Raw genomic sequence first — 7,262 nt, forward strand, 5'->3', positions numbered from 1 at the left:
TTTTTATCATGTTACTATGTCACCTACAGCAAATTTACTTGTTGTATATATGTGTATACAGTTGTAAATATCAATAAATAAATTATAAAAAAAAAAAAGGTGCAATGTGAACCTCCTTGACGGTAGTGTTTGGATCTCACATTGCGTTGGATTCATCCACGTGTTGGTCACCAGGGACAGTGTAGCATCGTTCATATAATAAAGCCATTGGACTGATACTTCATTAGTAATGGAATCATGTCATGCCTTAATATCTACTAGACCGAAGTTATCCTTTTTTAAAGTATAATATTTTCAGTTGGTTTAGAGCAAATGTTACAATGAAGTTTTAGGTTTTCTTTCCAGTTAGGTAGATCTCAAACCCTGCCTCCTTATGTCCAGTTTCCTTGACTAAGCTCACCCTTTCTTAGATCCTGGATAGTTTTCTTCACTGAGAGACGGAAAGCGCGGCGAATGCTAATCCACTCTGTTGGGGCACTATCAGGGAACACGGCGCTCCTGAGGACACACAATGCGAGCCATCATTAGGGATGCTCCCTGTAGCCAATTATTTACTGGTCCGGCCAACACTACAATGGCTATGTAATTGTCACAGAATGGGATGCTATGAGGCGCCGTATTAACAATTCTAAATGAGTATTGTTTCCAGTGGGCACACAAGGTATAAATAACCGCCCTGCCTTTCATTACACGGGCGGGCCTACTAATGAAGCGGCCACTGTGCCTCCCTGTCTTAGTTAATATTTACATACCTCTTTGTCCCCTCACCCCCCTCTAGCTCGCCATCTACAACTCCTCTGTCGGCTCGGATCAAATTCTCTGACTGACCCCACACTTCATTTTTCCAATGACTCAATCCTGATCCTTGTCATGCCAAAAAGAAAGTCCTTGCTTGGTTAATTTGTGAATATTTGTATTATAATTGTATAACCAATTTTTGTTTTCATTCTTTGTTATATTACATGATCACCAAAAGTCTAAATCGTGGCTCCAATTCCAATACCTCTTGAATATATTTCGAAATTCGATGCTCTTGTCATCTTTGGTTCTTGACACTAGCAATAAATTAATTAAACTTGTAGATTCACTCAAAATTTTAGTTTTGAAATGAAATGTAATCAAGAGGTTTTGCAAATGGGGTCACGATTCAGAGCTTTGGCAATTCTGCAATATTCTGCAAAAATAATACATTTTAAAAAATTGTCTAACAATTTTTTAAGCAAATATTTATAAATTCAATCATGCAAATTTCCTAGTTGATTTAAGATCATGAATTAAGTTTTCAAAGTTTTATAATCCATATAATTCGTTACTGGAGATTAAAACAAGGCGTAAAGGCCCCAAGAAAAAATAAATAAATAAATAGCAAGGAACAGCTGGGAAACAAAATTAAAAATGTTAAAAATACTTCCATGAGTTGTATGTATCAATGTATATTTTAATAATGTGACTGGATAGAAAAGAAATGTGTGGAATAAATACATATAAATGTTCATTATTTGTTGTTTGTTAGTTTTGAAAGGGCGTTTAACAGCCTAGTCATCAACGCCCGTTGGTTGTTGGTTTTGGTAAGGCCTAGTTGTTCCACAGTCATAGCTTTGGTATGGTGTACTGATCCGCACCAGTGGAACTCATTTCCGTGAGATTTGAAATATTATCTAGCTATGCAATTATAATTTGATTAATAATCGTTACGATAGTGGAAAGGATGATGAAAAGCAGATAAGTAACTGTTCTAATTTTAAAAATAAGGCAAGATAAATAGATTATTATAATAATTAAAGTATGATTATTTAGTTAGTTAGTCTTATGGATGAATTTAATGACTCTTTCTATTATGGATTCGTCGTTTCTCAACGCCATTGGAACATTTGTTGGTATCCCTAACTGGTTCAGAGTTAATGTGTAGGGATGACATTCTTCAAAAATGTGTTTGACGGTCAGATTACTATTACATATCGAACATTTTGGAGGGGCCTCTACTGTTATGAGATGAATGTGTGTCAATTGGGTATGTCCTATTCTGGTCGGGTGATCACTACTTCTTCACGGCGTCTACTTCGGGTTGATGTAATGCAGGATGTTCATTATTTTATATTAGTTTTATATTTAAGAAATGTGGATTTGATATTGGTTCTTTATCAATAATTTATATTGATATTCAATAATCAAAACTTTACTTTAGAAAAAAGGTAATATGAGGTTTGTAATATAGCACTTTTAAATTTAAGTATTAATTAATTAATTATAAGTGCAGATTGAAGATTATGGGCAGATTCTTTAAAAAAAAGTTGGTTTGATAGGACTCTACAAATAAAAAATTATTTTTATCGCGTTATATATACTGTTTATTTTATCTTATTCCAGAAAGGTTGGAGTAAATTCTCAAGCAAGAATTGCGGACTTAATTGCCATGAGTGGACGAGCGATCTACACCCTTTTAGACGGTTTGCGTTATTGATGCAGTTTGCAATGTTAAATGTACTTAAGGCTTAAATTTAAAGTCTTAAAAGACCATTATTACCAATTGTTCAGATCCATATAAGCCCCTTTATATAACCCCTCAACTCTAACAAGGGGTAATTATAACAGTTTAAAGGATCTAAAGGTTCTAAACCAACAATCCAAACATAAAATTGCAAAACGCCACCGATTTATATTAATGGCGTGGATAATTACTCCGCATAGTTTCAATTTGTAGAAAAAAAAAAGCCTCAATAATATTCAAAATATACAAGGATTAGTTAACTGAAATGTTTAGAAGGCCACTTTACACCGATTTGGGGAAACTATTTTTTTTTTCCCACCTATCTGATTATTTATGACAGACGGGAGGTTATCTACAGATATTCAGCCTATTCTAACCACACTGGGGTAAGGAGAGTCATGTTTTGATTCCGTGGGGCCACCAAGAAACAAAAGTTTACCTCTCCGAGCTGGCACCGCTACGGACTCGAGGTTGCTAAGGTGACACCTCAACTCCCTGGGCTGCAAACGCCCTGCGCGTACCCCTTCCAACCGAACTGCATATGGTAAATATAATTAAGGTGATAGCATTGTTTCCAAATAAAATAGGCGTTTAAGGTTGAATGACTTAGTAATAATCAAATCTGCAAAAAGTTTATAAACACTGATCGTATGGGGAAACGTCTGAGGCGTCGACCATAGCTGAGGTGGAAGGATTTAGTCAGTTTCAGTAAATTTCAGCTTGGATGTGCCTCAGTGGTACGACACGGTAACTGATGATATCGGCATCGAACCTTCGCTTTATTATTATTATTAATTGGTTTTTCTCACTATTGCGGGTTGAGTATCTGAGGTGAGGGACCTAGAAGTCCAACCACCTTCATATTTTGTTTATTTATTTATTTTTTCAAGTATTTAAAACCTTTGGCACTATACGTGCTGTGTCTAAGAGAACCGACTGTTGAGCCTCTGTTAGTACATAGCCACTCCCAAACCATTCTGCTACTGTGATTTCGGTACGAGACCATTGGTGGATATTATGATTGGAGTGGTGGTAACTGCCTCCGAGTGATACAGTTCCTTCAATTCAATCGCCAATTCCTGATATTTCCTTAGTATATCTTCCACAGTAGAACTTATATTAATATCGTTTGGGATTCCGACTTCAACAAGTTCCGCTTTTTTTTTTCTTAGATCAATAAGGAGGATATCTGGGTTATTATAGCGTACTGTATTATTGATTCATCCCAATAGAGTTTGAGAGGACCTTTTTGGAGGAGTTTATTTGGGTGGTACTTGTAGTATGGGCTTTTATTTCCAATTAAGTTGTACTTTGTCGCCAGTTCCTGATGCAAAATTTTGGCCACATTGTTGTGCCTTTGCAAATATTCAGTACCAACCAACACTCCACATCCACCTGTGATATGTTGGATTGATTCCAGCGCTACCGAGCATAATCGACACTTATCCGATGCTGTTGCGTCTTTTAGCACATGCTTCCTATATGATCTGGTGGCAATAACCTGATCTTGGATTGTAACCACGAATTCCTCTGTCTCAGAGAATAGCCTTCCAGCTGTTAGCCAATCAACTGATCTTTCTTTGTCTATGGAGGCTTCGTTCAGTTGGCTGTAGAATCTCCCATGCAGAGACTTGCTTTTCACTTCCGCCAGTCGTTCCTTTTCTAAAACAATGTTCAGTTCGTCCGCTTCGTTCAGGTTCAGTTCAGTCAGACCATAATCCATTGTAACGATTGCCTGATAAACACTATTGGTTTTTGAATGGAAATATTGTCTTAGGGATAATTCTTGCTTGTGGCACGCAAGCAATATTTATGAGTCCTCGTCCTCCTTTCATGGATAAATAGAGTCTGGATTTGGATGATATGGGATGGTGGACCCGCTCTTGCGTGAGTGTCGTTTCTGTAATATACCAAAGCTGTAGCTTAGCGCTGGTATGACCCAAGTATTGATGGCATTGATTTTATGTTTTCCAGAAAGTTGACTCTTTAATATTTTTCGTACTCTCTTATTATTATTATTATTATTATTGTATTGTTTATAAGGACTCGTTTTCACTTTTAGCAGAACTGGTATTGTTCAATATGAGAAGGAATCCTAACCATCGATGTTAATCAGGACTAATCGCACGTCACCGATCTCTAATCAGCGTTGAGAGCCGCTTCGAGATAGTTAGGAGGATCAGTAAGGCACCCTTGATGAGGACATCATTGGCCGATTTAGCCACGGTTGTTGGGTTGGCGCCCGCCAGCAGCTGCCTTCATCAAAGGCAAAAAACGGCCTATACTGCCTTTGTAATCGTTCCAACAATGTACTGTCTGCTCATAACCACCTATTTATTACAATTAACTCTTGCCCCATATTTTGTCCCCAACAGTTGTAAAATTGAGTTAAACATCCTTCTAGTATTATATTGTCATGTTTTATCTCCTCTTATTATGACATGTTATCTGAGGATGTCTGAGTACATTTATAGCATCATATTTAAAAAAAAAAAAACTCTACCTTTTATATGCCCTATTAGATCTTTATAATACATTTTGAATAAGAATTATGTTCACGGAGTTGAATTTAGGGTGTTAGTGGTTATGATCGTCTTAAGGATTTCATTTCCTAATGACGGTCTGAAAAAATCAATCTTTATTTATGAATAAATTTTTTAAAATTATTATCTTTATATAATATTCCTATCGGACTAGGAAAATGAAATTAAAACGTAACTTTTCAAATCGAACTAGCGGTTTTAATTCCGGAAATTAGTGCGAACAAAGTCAGTTCATATCTTCAATATCATTGTTTTAGTTTAGAGTGAATATATATTATTAGACAGTTTTGTTGGTCCCATCTGTCTATAATTGTGTGTTTAACGTGTTTAGTATGTCTGCATTATGTTTATTTAAATTTATTGTGACAGTCTTGTAGTATTGTTCATGTTTTTAGTTTTGTAGATTGCCTCTTAAGATTCTTTTACTTGTTGTGTGTTCGGTCATGCCTATTATAGTACGATTTTTTTTTATTTAATTTATAATTTATGGTTATAATCTATGGTTTGCTTATGCTGTACAGTTTACATTCTTAACATTTCTGCAATTGGTGACGTATTGTTTTATTCTAAATTTATAGTCCGTCTAAGTCGAGTCTGCAGATTGCATGTTGTTTATCTAATTTATTTATTTTATTTTCAAGACTTTAGAACGGCGTTTTTGCTTATTGTTACTGTATGAGCCGGTTTTTATGTTTTGGTTTTTATATCGTTATTCCAGTACTGTTTCTTTGAATTTCCCAGTTAGACCTGGTGTTTATTTATCGTTTTTCGTTTTTAATATTATCTGTGCCTCTTATATTAATTTAAAATTTTATTTTTTCCCTATATAATTTATTGATTATTTTTTATGTTATATTTTGATTGGTTGGACTAACTCTTTGGTTTTGCATATGCATTCAATTTTCTGTTTTATATTTAGTTTTATGATTATTATTTATGTTATTATTATTTATTGTTAATTTATTAACCATATTATTTCTTCTTCAATTTTTAGACAAAAAATCGATCCTCTAGTTTATGTCTCTCTATAGACTTAATCGACGTTTTAGTCTGACTATATCGTTTTAATTCGCGTCTAATATGAATATGTTTGATTTATAAAGATGTCTAGCTTTACTAGTTGCTTATTATCTGTAAAATTGGCTCAACTGTAAGAGAGACAAATGCTTTATTCATCCATGTTGCCCAAATACATCGGGTTGCTACATTACACAGCATACTAATCAATCCGTGATGGGAGAAATATAAATTACATATTTTTAAATTAAAAGAAAATGATATTTTTTCCCCCACAGTTTTCTTTTACAATCAATTCCAGTCTACACACCAAATACAAATATTTCAATTTATTCCTTTTTTTCTTTCTATTTCTTGTCCCTTCCATTTTCCATAACTCAAGGTGTAGTGGGCTGACATGTCCTCTTCCTGTTTAGATTTAAGGTGCCTTTTGACGATTGAGGATCTGATCAGACCAGATAAATCGGGTAGTAAGAGTGGATTCCCACCTCCAGTTTCCATAGCGACTGACAGAGCGGTCCACGTCGCTACGTTCACACCTGGAGATCTCTAAAGGCACCTTTAGGCTCAACAAAGTGATGAGTACCTAATTTTTGTCCGGGGATAAATCTCGTTCAAGCATATTCTTCATAGGACTCCGCAAGCTTACAACTTTTTTTCTTCTACTAGAATAATTTGGACCATGGACCCCCAATCCTTCAGAACGCTGTTGAGAACAAGTTGGTCATTCACATCTCTAAATCATTCATGGGCATGGAGGATAGCTCTGATTTACTTTATTCTTCGCTTTGAGCCAAAGTGCAAAGAATTCATTACGAATATTTGTCAACCTATTCCTTATGACCAAAGATGTGCTCCTCGAGCCTTGCAGGTATTATTGTTTAATTATATGGTGAATAGTCAACTTTAAAAGAATATAATAATTATTTTATGTGTCTTACCAACCTACTTACTTGGGCAAAAACATAAAAATTTCTTTCATAAAATATTTCTCTCTCTATTTCTACTCTAACGCATTTCCTTCTTCTCCTACCCCTGTTATCCTCTTTCTGCCTCTCTCTACATTTATATTATTGAAATTATATTGTATAATGTGGTATAAAAAAATATATTAGTGAGCCTTTAAGTCACCTTATTAGTATCATTTTTCTGGTAAAATTTCGACGTGAAAAGAAAAGCATAAAAAAAAAAAAAAATAATAATTACAAAAAATT

The 7,262-nt window shown here is 34.8% G+C and overlaps 1 protein-coding gene across 5 annotated transcripts in view; it reads left to right on the plus strand.

Moving 5' to 3' along the window:
* Positions 1–7,262, plus strand: part of bs (blistered) — a 417,141-nt gene that overhangs the window by 349,802 nt on the left and 60,077 nt on the right. The gene's annotated exons all lie outside the window — the stretch shown is intronic.

Source organism: Halyomorpha halys, unplaced genomic scaffold (assembly GCF_000696795.3).
Source record: "Halyomorpha halys isolate HHAL.00 unplaced genomic scaffold, Hhal_1.1 Scaffold170.1, whole genome shotgun sequence".
NCBI lineage: Eukaryota > Metazoa > Arthropoda > Insecta > Hemiptera > Pentatomidae > Halyomorpha > Halyomorpha halys.